Genomic DNA, 19,183 nt, shown 5'->3' on the forward strand with positions numbered 1-19,183 from the left:
CCATTGGTGACCACCGACCTCGTCGTAAATCAGACAAGACACGAGTACCGTGACCCTTGTCCGGCCCTTTGACCAGCGACCACCCCATTACCGACAACTTAATCCCTTTGACGACCCGTTAATGCATCCAGATCTACACCCCGTGAAATTCCAATGGGCTTGTGATGGGTGTCCGGCTGTTCAAAACATCGATAAATCCGGTAGCGCACACCTAATGGTTTCTTCCTTCGTGGTATCTCCACGGCCATCTTTCTTCTGGCTACAGACGGTCGATTATCGGATGCGTGCGTCAGAAAACGTTCCTCTCGACGCATTCTTTATGGAAATAATTATGGTAAATATGTTCGATTCTCGTCTAGCTCGGGTAAAAATGCGTTAGGTGGAAGCGAGACGAAAGAGATTTGTTTGGGAGTCAGTATTGTAATTACCCAAATTGCTTGGTAATTAATGGATGCTTATTTGAGTGGCGTAATTAGAGGAGCTTTCACTTCGAATATGCTGAAATTGTGCATTGGACGTTCACTTTTTAATCCGCTATTGGACGATTAGGTATGTACGAGTATATTGTGCAAGTTTTCCATTAAGAGTGGTCTCTTATCGATTTTGTGGTGGAATGGAGGAGGTGTCGCTGGCATTAATCTTGACATAGGTTGAGCAACTACTGATGACATTAATTCGTTTTATGGCTAATCAATAATATCAAAGAATTCTCATGTTGCGGCGTATTAATTGGATCCAATTAATTATGTAATTTACACTGATTTCTGGCTCTATCGCTCATATTGATGGAACTTTATCTCTCTTATCTGTGTACAGTGGTGTCTATTTCTGGTTAATATGGAAAATGTTGACCAACAAAAGTAGATGATCTCTCTATTGCAACAAATCTGGACGACTTTATTTATATAATTTCCAGGTGGATTCAGATCCGAACATCTCCAATTACAAAACACGATATACATATATAAGATTCGACGATATCAAAAATAAAATTCAGCCAGGAAAAAACATATCTATACCTAGACGAAAATAAGAAATTTTCAAATTTCAAAATTTTATAAATTCGCACTCAAAATTTCTATTGTTTTATTATTAATTAAGTCTAAATCTTATTCAACTGACCATAAGACCAAATCAGAACGATAATTGAAAAGAGCCGTTATCATGTTTGTTTAAAAAAATATACCGGGTGGGGCATCGTATACGCGCACGCGAGAAATCGCGACTTCTAATTAAATAAAATTGTCGAAATTTTTCAGACTTACCTGGCTATTGGTAAGGTACATTTCATAACTTTTTGATAATTTTTCACTTACAAACAAAGCCAAAAAAAATTAAAATGTAAATTTCAACCAAAAAGTCAAATTCTGATTTTTATACTAACCTACCCAGATTCACTTCCTATAATTATTTACGAAATCTACGGAAAAAAATACCAATTAGATTTTGAATTAAACGCAGTTTTACATTTCAACTTTCAAAATCATTTTTATTTATGACCTGCTACTTGTGCTGTCGTAAATTTAGGTGACAATGGAAACTGTCAATTTTATGGCAAAAAGGTTTAAAACGGTCGGCTATACCTTTGTTGGGAAATTATACCATTGTGCCCTAAATCACCCGTCTGGTTTACGTTTAAATAAAAAAGCGAATTATTTAGCTAACCAAGTCAAAATTTGTAATTGTGCCACCAGGGTTTGATGGGCTAGCAGATACCTACAGATTCATTTAGTGTAAAAACTTTATAGGTAAATTAACAGTTAATTTCAGAAAACTAATAAAACTGTTTCGGCCTTATTTATTAACAAAAATTTTTTAAAAAATTCTCAAATATACCTTATCAATAATTAGTCAGGTATATAAAATTTCGCCAATTTTATTTAATTAGAAGTGTTTATTATAAATGTTTCTAACATCTAGTTAGCGTAGCAGCGCATCTACATCACAGCGCACACCCAACTATGATGTTACAAACACATACAATAATTAATAACGCTGTATAAGCGTATATTTTTTACCAAAATATTTGGTTTTGTATGTTGTCTAATAATTTTTTTTATAATTGATTCAAAAAGCTGATATTCACGCATAGTTATCCATTCATGAAGTGGGTCATTTTCTTACATGTATTTTTTTTAAACATTGTTAGTAAGATCGAAACCATAGAAACCATACATAACAGTGTGTGAAATGCGATTTCACACACTTAATCTTTTCTGTTTTTCACTTCACGCACTGTTTTTTATTAGTTACCTAGCAACATGGTCACTGCGTTGATACTTCAGATTTCCTTCAAAAATTTGAATTTTAAAATTTAGTTCTGAAAGCAATTATAGAAAAAATATTGTGTATATTTCGAGCGTGAAGATGTTTTCTGTGCATTCAAAGGCTTTACTGCCTCGATCTCCGTCTCGGCGTAAAAGAACTTTTTCGGCCTCCCAATCTGGGAAATATAGCGTTACCTTACACTTTAGGTCAAGGAGGTGCGATTTCCCGTACAATGTCAAAAATTTCTAGTGGAATGTGGGAAAAATCTAGTGGAGTACGGGAAAAATGTGCGGACACCGTTGATTTATTCTTTTCACAGTTACTTTAAAATTAAAGTGTCCATACGTTACTTTAATTTAGTGTAAAAAACACATTTCCCTGTATAATTTTTCCGATAAATGTGTTTGTTTAATTTATATCGATGGAAAAAGAAAATAATCGTAACAGGGAAAATACAACCTATTGGGTTGGCAGCTTTATATGTCAAAAAGTTTGACAATTGTCAGGTATTTCATAAATATCTGCAAAATTGCATAATAAAACTAAACCACAGAAGTTGATATATGGTTTTGTGTACCTACTTTATCCAGTACTAGCTGTTACTGCTAAAGTGCAACTGGAAAATAAAAATATACAAAACATTCTAACCCCAAAATCTTGTATTCACCTGAAGAAAGATGATTCGTTTTCACCAGGAAGTAGTGGTTAAGTACAAGACATTTTAATAATTTGCATTATTAACATAATTTATTTTGTAAAATTACAGTTGTAAACATTATTGTTACAATTCTCCCCTTTAGAGAACAATGCAGAAACAATTTGGTAACTGTCAGCTTTATTACTTCTGGGTTGAATGTCAATATGTTGTACTGGTGCTTCTCTTACGGTACTGGTGATGGAATTGTCTGCTGGTACATAGTTATATTGGTAGCAAGTGCTAAAAATTCAAGTAGATTAAAGCACTGTATCGAAGTTTGTGACACAACTCACCATTGTTTGAGCTGTAGCTGCAACACAGTACATTTTGTTTTTGATGTTGAAGGAAGGTCATCAGTCATCACGAATCATTTTAGGAACTTCAATCTTGTGTCCATAGGGCAATCAAGGTTCAAATATTTGTCAATTTTATTAATACCAATTTAACCTGACTTCCATATATTTCTTCACAGTTTCAACCCAGTTTGGATTGGTAATGGCAAATGATCTACAAATATTGGTTTTTGTGTCAGTTATCAATATAATATCTTCTCTTAACATTTTTCATTTTCAGAGTATATAACTCCTTTCGGAGACAGACACCACAAACACCTATTAATAAAACTGTCTGTAATAAAATATGGTTTATTAAAAATTTGTGAATTAAAGAATAGTTATTACATATTTTCGTGAGAAGAAATTGTCCTATGTAACGTTGTTTCGATTTTTGTGGTAATAATTCAGAATTTAGTCCTGCCACTAGTTGTACTGCCTCTGTTGTCACATTTAACTCACTCTATATTATATACTAGACATTTTTTTCACTCGATTAATACACCAAAATCAAATTTTGAAGCACGACCGTGAAAATTTAGCCGGCAAATAATTTGTTAGGAAAAAAACAAATGAGCGGTCACGGTCGTCAAGGAATTGATTCCACAGCATTCGATTCTTTATTGACGATGTCAAATTCTACAATAAAATTAGTCTTGATTTTTAAAAGATTTAATATTTTGGTCAGCCGAAAAGTCTAATACAAATGTCGTACGGGACGTATTTTCCGGCCCTCCAACTAATCAGGCACTCGGCTGCGCCATCGTGCCCGAAACCAGTTGTCGTGCCGGAAAATTCACATCCCGTACTCTAATGTAAATAACTATTCATGCAGAAAAAACACTCACTCCACGCACTTAATATAAAAATAACTACTTACGAGTATTTGTTAATAATTAGTGTTAATTAAAAATTTTATAAATGAAGGCCAACAAAAATGCTTCAAAAACTCTTTTTATATCAACAGTTTCGTAATATCTTTGTAACTAATCTGCAAATTTCTTGACATCTGTGTTAAATAGTAAAACCAATAATAATTAAAAGGTCACTAAATTTTTAAAATTTTAATAATACAAGACAACAAAATTTTTATTTATTTATTGTTTGTTATGAAGTAAAGCTACTCGTAAAATAATAGTATCTGATCTTGTGCCAAGAACTCGTTTAGAATAAGCACGAAAATCAGGTAGACAAAGTCAAAATTCTTCATTTGATATTCGCATAACGAATTTACAAAATTTTTAACCTACATATTAATCGGCAAGAACCATCATTTTTTTTACAAATCATTCTTATTTCACATAACTTATGTTTTAATTAGGACCGAATTTCAATTCTTAGAAGACCTTACTAGTAATTTCCAAATTAATTTATACAAAAACATATTTTTTTTTTAGTAAATTATGAAACCATATTAAATTCGAAATAAATCATGTACCTTGGTAATGAACTAATGACGCGGACGAATCAAAATAAACGCTTAAAAGTGTTAGATACCTACCCGTATTAATATTGATTTAAAAAGGAGTTATTTGTTGCTCTTTTCAATCGAATAGGTACTGTACTAAAAATTATTTGAAAGTTAGCTTAGGTCGTGGTTACATGAAATTTTTGCCGAAGTTAACTAAATTATGCGATAATCACCTTATCATGCTTATCAACATTTATTTTTTAAAAATAACTAAAACTTCCTGGATTAAATGTTATTGACAAATATTTACTTCAGTGATACTGCTAATCACTACCTGTAAAACCAAAATTAGATCAAAAATAACACTCAATCGTTGTCAGATTGAAATCTTAAAACACTCAAAATAACTCAAAAATAATTCAAAACTTCTTGCTCCACATTATCATTATGCACTGTAATTCTTTTATTCTTTAGCGTTTTTGGACTTGCGATATACCAGTTTTTCAAATAAGTGATTACTTTACCTCGTTCGGAATCAACTTCGGTACAATACAATCTTCACCCTCCGCCACCCCATCAATTTGTGTACAAATCGGTTGCCGTCGACACCAAACAACAAGATGATAGTTTGTTTTGGGAGCTATTACGCGTGTTGCCCCTCAATTCCGTACACAATGCAGATCTGCGGTGCCTGGAAAGCCCATCTCCTATTCAGTACGGGTAATACATCACTTGACACCCTCTTCTATGGGTATAATAAGGTCAAATTAAGTGGAGCATAAGCCGGGGGATAGTAGAGCGAGGGTTGAGGCTGTGCAGTCAATGCAAACAATCGCGAAGTCGGAAGGGCAGACCACCTCGGGGCGAGCCACCGATATAATCGGGGTTGTTACAGGGTCGGTCTGTAACAAATCGGCTAATGGGGGATGAAAACATAAGAGGATTAATGCACGATTTAAATGAGTAAAGCGAAGTGGATAGGAATTGTAACGGTGTAGGGGAATGCTTTGAAATTATTTTTCAAAATTTTCACGTGCAATTTGCAAATTTACATTTAGAAGTAGAAAAACTAAAATGTATTAAGTATTCAATTTAATTAGCGAAAAAAGGTCAATTATGTAAAACCAATAAATTCAAACTTTCAAAAATTTCACATTTACCTACACATACACATACAAATAGGAACATATACTTTTTTAGTAATTCTGATAGAGATTTTTATTCTGAAAAACGTAGCACCCCTGGTGCCCTCAACGTTTAATGTTCGATTAGTTTAATGTATTTTTGGATGAATAATAATTTGATTAATTTATACCAATCAGTCAAAAGTTATTTGCAAATACATACATTAAACCTGGTCGTAACTAAGCAACAAATAACTTATAAGGCCCTATAGTAAATTCATTTCCTTTTTTCACTACTAGTCTCAGAAGGCAAATCCATTTACTTTTTTCGCTACTAGTCTCAGAAGGCGTCATTATTGACTCTCGAACCGAACCCAGAAATAGAATTTCTCTCCCACGGTTAATATTTTTTTTATTATTAACCAAGGTCAATAATGAACAGCCGTCACCTAGCAACGAAAGATTTTCGTTGATTTCATTGGTTAACGTAGACGATTTTCATGCAACCGTTGAAAAATGAGAACTCGGATCGTCGCATCAGACAAAATAATTTAATTAATAATTATTAGCAGAAAGGGTTTTAACGTATCTAATAGTGAAAAAAATAGTATATAAACCACGGTGGAGAAGTCCCTTATAGCCTTCTCGCCTCGGGATGTAATCTTGGCGCTCTGGCTATAATCATGAACTTCTCCACCTTGGTGTATAATTTACTGTTATTTTTTAGTAATATTGTTTCTTTTCGTCATAGAAACACATTATGAAAAACAATTCATAACTCCCTTGGGATATTTCAAATTTTTTCGCCCTCCACATTCTTTACAACAAACTTATTAGAACCAAACTATAGCAACTATATATTCACACAATCTCCATCTCTGTTGGAACGCAGCACACATGTTAGACAAGAATTTACATCTTTATCCCTACCGTGTCACAGCAGTGCAGGAATTGAAGTCAGCAGATCATCCAAGAAGATTACATCTTTGCAATTGGCTTGTCGTAGGCAATAATGTCTTGGTGTGCTTATGCTTCCAACATAGAAAACACATCTAACTTAAAATTTTAGAAATTACACATCGCTGCGACTTTCATCAAATTAAGAGGTTCTGTATTCAGTGTTACCAAACATGTAGCATGTCCTGCTCTAATTATAAACCTTTTTGATAACCTGGAACTCACATTATATGCATATAATTAGATATTGACTGTAATCATGCAACATTTGAGCATGAGAAATGTTTTGCTTTCAAACTTGCCACGGCGAAGTTCAAAGAAAATCTGTTTGGCATCACAACTGAGCTGCCTGTGAGCAAAATTTCTGATGGACAGCACTCTGTGGCTGGTGATAGCTCTAATAAGTGACTAACTAATCTTTCTTCCAATCAGTGTGATAAAATAATTGACACTTTTTCAATATTTTATCAAAATGTACGTGGCCTTAACACCAAATTGGTGCAATTTTATAATGCTGTATCTGTTCTTGATGTTGACGTGGTTGCTGTGACGGAAACATGGTTAAAAGACGATGTATTATCTACCGAATTGTTTTCCTCTGATTATATTGTGTTCAGAAAGGATCGTAATTTTAGTAGAACTCATCAGTCCAGAGGTGGTGGCGTTGCTCTGGCTGTTAGATCTACATTGTCAGTGAAGCTGATGGATGTAGATTTAGCCTTTGATAATCTACCGGAAATTGATTTCATTTGTGTTAAGGTTCATAATGTCAACTCCACTATCTACATTTGTCTTGTATATATTCCTCCTGGTCTGACTTTGCATAGATATCATGAATTTTCTTATGCTTTCCTTTCCTTGCGGTTTCTGCATGGTTCTAAAATAATTTTCTTGGGTGATTTTAATGTCACTGAATACATTACCTTTTTGAATTTAGATCAACTTCGGGGTAATGCAGTTCCGATTTTTCATATTTTAAGTGAGTTATCTATTCAGCAGCATAACTCTATTACTAATGATAATGATCGGCTACTCGATTTGGTTCTGTCGAATTTACATTGTAGTGTGACCAGGGGTGAGGAGGGTCTTGTCCCTGAGGATCCTCATCATCCATCTCTTTTGGTATCCATTGACGTTAGAATCAAGATAAGGAAGTTCATTTATGGTGTTGATGATGGTGATAATTTTAATTTTAGGGCAATTGATATGGAGATGGTGCGTAACGAACTTCTTCTTATAGATTGGTCTTTTCTTGAGAGCTATGAGGATGTCGATTTGGCATGTCATGGTTTCTACAATAAGTTATTTGAGCTGTTTGACTTAATTGTTCCAAAGAAAAAAAAACGTAGGCATAATTATCCGCCTTGGTTTTCGTATGAGCTTATTAAGAAAATTAAGTTGAAACACAGAATATTGAAGAAATTTAGGGTATCTGGCAAACTGTGTGATCTGGAGAAATATAGAATGTTACGTCGAGATATTAAAGGTGATATTAAAAGGCAGTATGATCAATACGTTGCTAAAGCTGAGGCTGACATAAAGAGAGATCCTAATAAGTTCTGGCAGTTCGTCAAATTCAAACAGAACGGTACTGGTATTCCTCTTAATATGACTTTTTCTGGAGCGGAAGTTTCTGGCGCTGATGAGATTACGGGAGCTTTTGCTAATTATTTTGAGTCTGCTTATTGCGAAAAAGCTTCAGTCATAGAGTCATCTGTTGAAGAATGGAGTACATCTTGTAATTTCTTCTTAAATGCTGTTAACGAACAAGATGTTTTGAATGCAATATCCAAACTTAAGTTGAAATTCACAGCTGGTCCTGATATGATCCCATCATTTCTAATCCGTGAATGTGTTGAGGTTTTCGTTTCTCCTTTGGTAGTGATTTTCAACTTGTGTTTGAAGACTAATGCGTTTCCTGCAATTTGGAAAACTGCAAGGGTTGTGCCGGTTTTTAAGAAGGGTGATCGCAGTTGCATTGAAAATTATCGGCCTGTTTCGATCTGCAGCAATTTTTCTAAAGTATTTGAATTCATAATATCAGATACCTTGTCTTTTCATTTTAAAAGTTATATCTCAGAGTCACAACATGGCTTTGTGAGAGGTAGGTCAACGATATCCAATTTATGTACTTTCACACAGTATGTAGCTAATTCAATGGATCTGGGCCTCCAAACTGATGTGATATATACTGATTTTTCAAAAGCTTTTGATAGGCTGGACCATGAAATCCTTGTCAGAAAGCTGGAGACATTGGGTTGCTCTTCTAACTTTGTAAATTTTTTGTATTCTTACCTGAGTGGTCGTAAACAGTTTGTTAGTGTTCATGGACACCACTCTAATGTTTTTGATTGCTCCTCTGGTGTGCCTCAAGGATCTGTGTTGGGACCGCTACTCTTCAATATTTTTATTAATGACATAATTGAGGATCTTTCAGTATCCTGTTTGCTGTACGCAGATGACATGAAGATTTTTACGTCTATTAAAGAATTTGGTGATTGTGTCAGGTTGCAGGATAATATTGATTTAATCTCCACTTGGTGCATACGAAATAGCCTTCAGTTAAATATAACCAAATGTATTGTAATGACTCTTAGTAATAAAAAACAAAAGATTGAATTTGATTATAATATTGATGGTGCTGTTTTGGAGAGACCTGAATTGGTTTCTGACTTGGGAGTGCTGTTTGATAATAAGCTGTCTTTTACAGGCCACATCAACTCTGTTATAAAAAAATCCTGGAAGACCTATGGCTATATTATTAGGAATACCAGAGATTTCTCTAATATCTCCACATTAATATACTTATTTCAATCATTTGTCAGAAGTAAACTTGAATATGCGTCGATTGTTTGGTTTCCTCATCATGCTGTTCACATTGCTAGTATTGAACATTTGCAGCGTAGATTCTTAAAATACTTGTGTTTCAGAGAGGATGGACGCTATCCTCCTATTGGATATTCACAGACCATTTTATTAGAACGTTTCTCGTTTAAAACCTTATCTGAACGCAATAAATTAATGAATTTATTGTTCTTGTACAAAATCGTTCATAACTTGATTGACTGCTGTTCTCTGCTCAGTCAGATTAATTTTTGTGTTGGTAAGCATTCTATTACTACTCGTAGTAAAAACTTATTCTATTTATCAACTCCGAGAACGGATTTTCTTAAATTTTCTCCTTTGAACAACATGCTCAATATTTCCAACTCTGTCGGTGATCTTGTTGATCTGTTCTCCTGTAGCATTGAAGTGTTAAAATCGTTGGATTTGTCGGATATTTAATTTGTATAGGTCGAATTATACGTGCTCTTTAATTGGGATTTTCCTGTTGAGCATGAAATTAATAATAATAATAATAATAATAATAATAATAATAATATAAAATAAATTTATTCAAAAATGTCACTTAACGTGGCCCTAACCTAACTTTTATTATTGATCTTCCAAGACATACCTACCTACTGCACAATGTTGTGAAAAATTCAAAGGCTACCTAATGAACTTTTCTATTGAACACTCGATATGTTCTAAAATAAACTATACCTACACACTTTTAATTAGGTAAAAAAAAATACCTATGTACTTTTGTTAATAACGTTTAACTACAATCTTACCACTCTATAATTAACTATTTAATAACCACAGCAAAGGAAATGTTGTAAATCTACATACGAATTTAATTTTTTCAATAAGTCAAAATATGAATGGTAAAATACTACATTCTCACATAATTATGTGCTAACACGTGACAGCATATTATGTAATTCTATCCTAAACCTTCCTGAACTTATTATCTCTCTTCAACTATTTAAAGTTCTGATCTGTCAATAAAATCTTATAAATTTAGTGTACTCCAGAAGAACTCAAACCTGAAGTTTTTTTTAATTGTCATTTTTATTTAAATATCAGCTACAGCGTGACAGTAATTTATTCATTGAATCACTGACCCTTTAAGGTCCCAACAGCAACGGGTGTCAAATTTTAAAATTACCCTCCTCGCTTCATCTGAAAACTTTGTTCGTTTTTACGACCCCAAATGATGCAATTAACATCTACGTGTGCATCGGAGGTGCGTCGTAATTTTTTTTACGTGTGTACGATCCCGGCAAGTGTCACCATCGTCGGTACCAATCTGGGCGATCTCTCCGATCGTAAACCGAAGACAATAGAGACATAACAGTAGTTCGAGCAATCACGTACATACGTCGACAATAAACATATTCGTCACATTAGGTGGCTCGGCGAGAGCCGATATTGGGCCGTTGAACGCTCACGGTCCCTCGTCTTTTCCTATTCGAGCCCTGCAGGATATCGCCTGTTAGCTGTCTCTCTCTCTCATTACACATATCACCTGGTGGTGGGGCATTGTTTTCGTTGAAACCTATGACTGGTCTTGTGTGGATTCGTCGTCTTGCGGCCGTGTGCTAATTCTCGCTAAGGACCGAGCGGTATTCAGGCCGGCTGTTTGGTTACCGGACGGTAGACACCAACACAACCACAACCCGTAAATAGTTGTTTACGATTTATCTAAGATTTAACGTGGTCCAGTGCATACTTTAAAAATCTTTGGTGCTGTAACTTCCTTATTTTTCATACAATTTTAATAAATGATATGTCAAACAAAATCGCTACAATTTGAATTGATCCAATATTTGTTCTTGAGTTCTGTTTTTGACAGATGATAGTCAACTTTTTTTTTTCAAATTGCACTATTAACTTTTTTTGCTCAGTTTTATAGAGATTTTTATTTTGAATATGAAAATGTAAACAACCATGCTCATGCATAGAAACAAAAAGAAGAAATTAAAAAATAATGTATATTTTTTTTTTAATCAGTCAGTCACATTAAACAGTAATAAAAGTGCAAAGTGACTAAGAGAGCTATGGACATTCAAAACAATGTCTATTTGACACCGGCCGATAACAAGAGATAATTTATTAAGAAGAATCGTAGCAGTATGTGCTATGTGAACAAATACCACCACAATTTTTATTAAACGCCGCAATGGGCGCCAGTGGAAGGTGTCGAATGCGCCTTAGAGAGAATGGAGGTAATTTCGAACATTTGCTATAGTAATGTTATGGTTACTTGATTTTTATTAAAAACAAATTTTTGATTTTTTATTTTAATGTTTGTGTATTCAGAAGATAAACATCTATGAGAATAAAGATAAAAATATACAGTGCCACTTAAAAAAACAAAGTTAGCTGCGGTCTGTCAAAAAATATACATAATGTCAAAAAAAAAATCATAGCATGTCGTTTCTAAAACGATTTTGTTTGACGTATCATGTATTAAAATTGGATAAAAAATAAAGAAGTTATAGCACCAAAGATTTTTCATAATACACCCGTTATAATTGATCGGAAAAATACAAAAAAGGAAGAAAAAATTAAAAAGCAATTTCAAACAGTAACGAGAAAAAATATTTATGTCTACTTTCCTACTGCCAAAGATTTATACCTAGTGTGTTTGTTTTTGACCTGCATAATCAAATCTGGTAACTTTAGTTACATATAAACTTTATTTTTTCCAAATTTATTTTTTTTTTCTCAAAAATTTTCTTATGTAAGATAACAAAATTTCTATACTGTCATTTAGACAATGGAAAGGGTTATCAGAATCTAGAAAAAAAATAGGGGGTTTACATTTAAAAAAAGTATCGATGACGTCATCACTCGAAAACAAAAGACTGCTTGGAATTTTCTTTGCTACTAAAACATGTATTTTTATAAACTAAAATTGACTAAAATGGAATAAATTCATTAAAAATTAAACAATTTTTTTTTCAAAAAAATCTTTGGACAGGGCAATTTTAGTTAAAAAAAATACATGTTTTAATACAAAATAAAATTCCAAGCAGTCATTTGTTTTCGAGTAATGACGTCATCGATAGTTTTTTTTAAATAGAAACCCCCTATTTCTTTTCTTGATTTTGATAGCCCTTTTAATTGTCTAAACGCCAGTATAAAAATTTTGTTACCTTACATAAGGAAATTTTTGAGAAAAAAAAATAAAGTTGGACTACTTAACAACGTACCTACTACTACGTTGTTCCGCGAATTTTGGGGCACCCAGTATGCAGTGTGTAGAGTGGCTTTATTTATATTTATTATTATTTTAGTTAGACAAAATTTTAATACTAGATATAGTCTAATTTTTACCCTTTTGCGATGACGTCGTTATCTAGTAACTTTACGTATGTTTGAGCTAGGATCAGAAACAAATTTGAATTGATCATAAATAACTATAAATGTGTCAAATTTGTTGACAATTGCTTCGAAAGGTTATGTTTGTAATCAATGTAATAAGTGAAATAAATTAAAAATTGTCAAATTGACAGAAGCATAAAATAACCTCAAAGTGACCATCAATAAATAAACGTGCCTTTTTTTTTGTTTTTTTCTGTTTCTGTCGTTTCAATAAAGAGAAAGCGAGGAAGGAAATCGTAACGTCACCTCAAAAGGGTAAAAATTGGACTATATGTACCATCAGTGGACATTAAAAGCTGGGACAAGATGACAATTGTATAAAGTCAAAAATTACAAAATTTTTATCGGTTAAATTTGGTTTTTTACGAAAATGTTATAAAATTTATGACGCTTACTTGTCAAAACCATCAAGTTAAAGTTCAGTTTGTTTCATATTGAATGATGTTGTTTGTTTTCCCAATTAAATAGTTGGGACCTAATTATTCACAGAATCAGTAGTCAAAACAGGTAGGTAACAAAAAAACATTGAAAATCGACAGGGTAAAGATGTGACGTCAATGTGACAATAGTTAATCTGACAATTTGTGACAAAGCGAAAGTTTGATACACAATGTAAATTTTTTGGATGTCCCAGCTTTTAATGTCCACCGATGGTACCTACTACAATCTTAAAAATAAATTTTTAATTCACTACAAATAAATTGATTTCATCTTTCTATCACAAAAATACATAAAACTACCCTAAACAATTCAGTTTTTTCTGCAACATTGCAAAATTTACGTATTGAATACGAGTACATTAAGCAAATAATGTTTTTCAAAACTAAATTTCAGGTTTTTTAAATTTTAAAAAGCGTACTTAAAAGAAATACTTTTTATCTCTTGAAATACAATGGTAGCTACAGTCGATTACAAAAAATCAAGAGCACTGAATTTTTCTATTTTTAACACATGTAAATCAGTCATTACTGACTTTTAATCGCATGGTTTTTCAAATAGGTCGTGTCTGACACAAGGAATGCCATTCTGTCTGACGTAAGAAATGAAAAGTTTTGATATTTTGCTTGTCTCGGTAACATCAAAATTGATAAGAAGGATTTTTTGCCATCAACTGTACACTCGCGAACAATACATGTCGCTTCAAAATTTCGTAGTACATATGTATAGTCCTACAGAAACTCTAGTGGAATTCGGCTTTGGTTGTAAATTTAACAACAACAACCGAAGAATAAGATTTTATTATCAAGTAATAACCGTTGTCATAAATACAATGACCACTACCTGTAACATCCCTGCCTGAAGCTAACATTGCGAACCCCAAACTGACAACTCGCATTAGCATTTATCAGTAGGATTATTGCTGTAGCATAAAATTCTATTTTTCAAGTGACAAACATAAATTTACGACCAAAGCCGAATTCCACTAGAATTTCTGTAGGACTATACATATTGCCACAAATTGAAAATGTTGCCTGTCAGAATATGTCATATGGCAGCAAAAAATAGTTAGTAAACTGAACTGTCAAAGGTTGCTTTAATTGTTTTAAATCATAGTCTAACATAGTAGGAGTATTTGATTAATGAACCGAGAACCATTTCATTAATTAAATAAAATTTGACAATAAAGGCATAATGGCAATGATTGTCACACAACATGTTATAGGTTATAACTTATAACAGTTACACAAAAGAACACCTGTTATTGTATCATGCCTTCAAATGAAATCCTGGGTGAGTAGGCGTTGGAAAAAGTAAACCGTTTAGAACAGTGTAAAGTTTGAATTTGCCGCCGTTTGACTGGAACGACATTTGTTTATGTGTAATCTGAATATAATTGAACAGCAAAGGGTGCCCTTAGATATTTGCTTTGAGAATAGGAATCGTTAGTTTATCTGTTTTTTTTTTGTTTGTTTGTTCGACACTGCCAAAATTTAAGAATTTTCTCCTGTGTGAACGGATTTTGATAAATGTCACAACTTGTCACGAAACGTCAAGCTAATTTTGAAGACTTTAAGCGATTTGGAGCCTTTAAGAGGCTCGTCGAACAAATTCAACTCGTTCTTGTATAAATTAGACCTTTTTTGGCACTCGTGCGTTCGTTTCACTCGCGTTTTAAATTGGCCCACTAATGTACAGTTAATTTCAAAATTATCGAGTACACCTCAAAAATCAAGAAGTCGATTTATTACAGTTTTTCCACATGTAAACATGCCTTTTTGAAATTTGAGCGTCATATTTTTTATATAGGTTAGGTGAGTTTGACAACATAAAATGTCGCTGATATTTTAGAACACCATAATAGTGTCTGTTTTATCCTCTGCACGATGCTCTTCGCGATGTTATAATACTGAGCTACCTCTGGATCGACCATCCTTCTTCTAATTTGGAAAGAATGAGCATTTTCGCTTTTTCGGTTAGATTAGGCATTTTGTTTGTCAGAATTGACATTGATCATTGACAAAAAATGTAAGTGCAATTCACACTGTAGAAAATTAGGTGTACTCTATAATTTTGAAATTAACTGTACTTACCATAAATAAAATATATTTTCAATAAACAGAAATAAAGCACATTTGATGTGATATAATTAAATTATAAGTAATTAAGAGCTAAATGGTTAGGTAGGTATGTAAGTAGACTCCAGTCGCTTGGTGAAGGGACATTAGGTGGGGATGTGCAGCAACGCTATTTCGTTCTACCGTTCTGTGGTTCGACCAGGTTCATTTATTAAAGTTGTGCCAATGCACAGATATAGTAATACAAAAAATAAAAAAGGGATGTGGCATTAGTTGCGCAGAACGATATACGCCGAAGCCTATTTCACAATGAAGCAGGTTCTTTGCCATCTGTCATTGTTATAAGAATGTGATATTCATATTAGTGCGATTCTGTTTCAAAATTTAGCAATATTGTTATTGAATAACATTGATTTTGCATAGATGCAACCAATCAACAACTTCATATCATAGCAACTACAACATTGTCATATAGCAATATTAGTAAATTTTAAAACAGAAGCGAGTTAAAACTAATGAAATGCCGTCAAGTAATTTTTGTGATGTACAATCAGGCTTTCAAAAATATGCGCACGTTTTGAATAAGCCAACTGAAAGCTGCTGTTTAAAATACGCGGGCAGTAGGGGGTGGTTTTATTACTATATCTGCATAGTAATTTGTTGGTTGTCCCAACTATAGTAAATAAGAGTGGTTGCTATTGGTTGGATATTTGGACCCCGCAAGTTTCCCCCATCAAATGTCCCTCCAGCCGCTAACAGAACTCTAAAACAAAATTCATTTGTTAATGAAACTAATGAAACAAGAAAGTAACGACAATTCTGTATTTTCTATGTTATTTACGTTTTGTTTCTTGTACGAAATATTTTTACACGGTGTAAATCTTTGGATTAGAATATTTTATGTCGTTTTATGGAAGAAAAGAATACACAAATATTTTTGAATTAGTTTTGTTTTTTCTTTTAGCTCTTTGCTATTACATACAATCATACATATCTTATTATTTTTTAATGTGTATCTTTTTATTTTATCCGTAAAAATAATATAAAATAAATTTGTCTTTTGTCATAAAATGTGTCTAAATACTTGTCAATCTTCACAAATATTGAATAACAAAACGAATGAAATGAAATAAACAAGAAAATTATTACATACATTAAATTAAAAGCAGAAACAGAATATTTTAATAACCACTCTGATAAATCGATAAAATACAAATATTTCAAATTAATAAGTTTAAGGGCCGGTTGTACTAACGCCAGTTAAAGTTAACTGTAGGTTAAAATGCTTGGTTGCTTTAGTTAGATACCTATTGTTATAACAATGTTTTCGTATACCTATTTTAATCGGTAGTTAAATTTAACTCGCGTTGGTGCAACCGGCGTGGCCCTAAGGCCCGGTTTCTGGAAACAATTTTATAGGGCCAGTTACTTAACTCTTCGATAAATACAAAAATCATGTAATGTGACTGGTTACTTTCTAACGTTACTATAGCAACGCTCGATTTAACCGGACAGTTAGTTATTGGGCCATTCCAGAAACCGGGCCTTAGTCGATAATACTCAATGAGTATATAAATTTAAAACTAATCGATGATGAGAAACAATAGTTATTTATTTAACGAGTTCGTGTGTAATTTTGGCTTTTTTGGCATGAGTGGACCAGTTTAAAACTCGAGTGAAACGAGAAAAGGTCCCCTTAAAGGCTCCAAATCGCTAAAGATCTTTAAAATTAGCTTGACGTTTCGTTTTGACAAGTTGTCAAATTTATCAAAATCCGTTCACACAGGAGAAAATTCTCAAATTCTGACAGTGTCGAACAAAAAAAAATTGTTTATAGGAATAGATATCAGGTTTAAATTGACTATTTTCTTTTGTCTTTTTTCTTTGAAGCAACAGTAGCTTGTCATAAATTGACATACGTTTAAATGGTGATAAAAAAAGATAAAACAACTTTTGGTAGAAAAAAAATTTCATACGAATATGAAATCTAATACATACATAACACATAACAACATTTATGTTTAGTAAGTAAATTAGTAAGTCTTTATTATTATTAAACACAAAATTTGAAGTGAAATCCAATATTCTATGTATTTAAGTTGAATTTTAGTACTTACCTAATAGGTATAATATTATCCATTATCGTTGGCATTTTAATGAGAAAGAAAGGGGCACCGCATCGAGGCCGGATTTATTGATTCCATTGAAAGCAATTTTTACGCGATTCTAATGCAAAATTTAAATAAAAGATGAACGATAATGGTTGAGAATAGTCAATAGGTAGTCAATAGTTTAAGGTAATTAGAAAAAAATCGCTTTATGTTTATAGTAAATTAATGCAACTATGTAAGGACTAATTATGACGATGAAGAGATAAAAACAAAAATTACGTTGAAAATCACCCAGAACAACACTTTTTTCAAAATTTCTGTGATATTTATATCAAAATGCTTTATTATAGTAGAAGAAAAACATATTTTTTTTTGAGGCTAATTTTACTTGATATGACTAAAAATATAGGTACATTAGTAGTAGTATTATACGAATTTTATAAGACGCTTGATTGTGACACGAGTTGGTTGGGGCACGACGAACGCAGTGAGGAGTGCTCCAACAGAATGAGTGTTATAAAACGAGTGTAATATACTATTTTTTCTACTTTGGTCGCATTAATTTGATAAAAACTCAAAAATCTAATTATGAAATAATCTAGGGACTTTTGTGTGGCATGAGTTATGGTGGCATTTCTGTGAAATTTGTCAAATATCAAATGTTTTAATTGTTATCGAATGTTAAATTTCGTTATGTAATTCTTGTGCTTTGTATTTTTTTTACTCTCTGATTTGCTTATTGTTTTGTAAAGATTTTTGTAAAAGGTGACACCGTTACATAAATTATTATTGTTAGTAGGAGCTCGCTAGAGATGCCACACGCCGGCCAGCGTGTTATTGCAGCAATACCTCGAGCAATACCTACCAACATATTTATGTGATTGCAGAAGAAACAAAATTTTATATATGTGTGTACGGATTTTGATAAATGTCACAACTTGTCAAAATGAAACGTCAAGCTAATTTTAAAGATTTTAAGCGATTTGGAGCTTTTAAGGGGCTCGTCGAAGAAAAAACGTTCTATTTAACTCGTTCATGTCTAAATTGGGCTTTTTTTGGTACTCGTGGGCCTTTAAAAGGCTCGTTTCACTCGCGTTTTAAACTGGCCCACTCATGGCAAAAAAAGCCCAATTTACACACGAACTCGTTAAGGATGAACTGGAGTAACAATCTCAGCAAAAAGTTGCGGAATTCTTATAATGCTATGAAACGTTTATTACGAGAAATCAATATTTGAAAAAATAGTTTTTAATTTTTGGAAACGAATTGTAATGAGTTGCAAGTAAATTTTGTGTTTCTTTTCTCGATATTTAGATAATTACTTACATGTGATTTTACAATCTTTTGACTAAGACTGTACGTGAAAGTAAACAAAAGCACACTGAATTTCAATTTTCATTGATTTCTGTTAAAGTTCTTAACGTAACTGCAGTAAAACGTGCGATATGAGTGTAATGTTGCATACCGACGTCAATTATATGCATTTTGTTCACTTTTATTGAAATTAAAACAGATACATAACCTCAAAAACCGTGTTTTTCCACATGTAAT

General features: G+C 32.8%; 1 long non-coding RNA gene across 1 annotated transcript; it reads left to right on the forward strand.

The window, feature by feature from the left end:
• The first annotated feature begins 2,485 nt into the window (after positions 1–2,485).
• On the forward strand, positions 2,486–3,473 carry LOC138124494 (uncharacterized). The gene is made up of 2 exons (XR_011157168.1): positions 2,486–2,972; positions 3,035–3,473. It is a non-coding gene; the product is annotated as an uncharacterized lncRNA (long non-coding RNA).
• Positions 3,474–19,183: the final 15,710 nt, after the last annotated feature.

Source organism: Tenebrio molitor, chromosome 2, assembly GCF_963966145.1.
Source record: "Tenebrio molitor chromosome 2, icTenMoli1.1, whole genome shotgun sequence".
Lineage (NCBI taxonomy): Eukaryota > Metazoa > Arthropoda > Insecta > Coleoptera > Tenebrionidae > Tenebrio > Tenebrio molitor.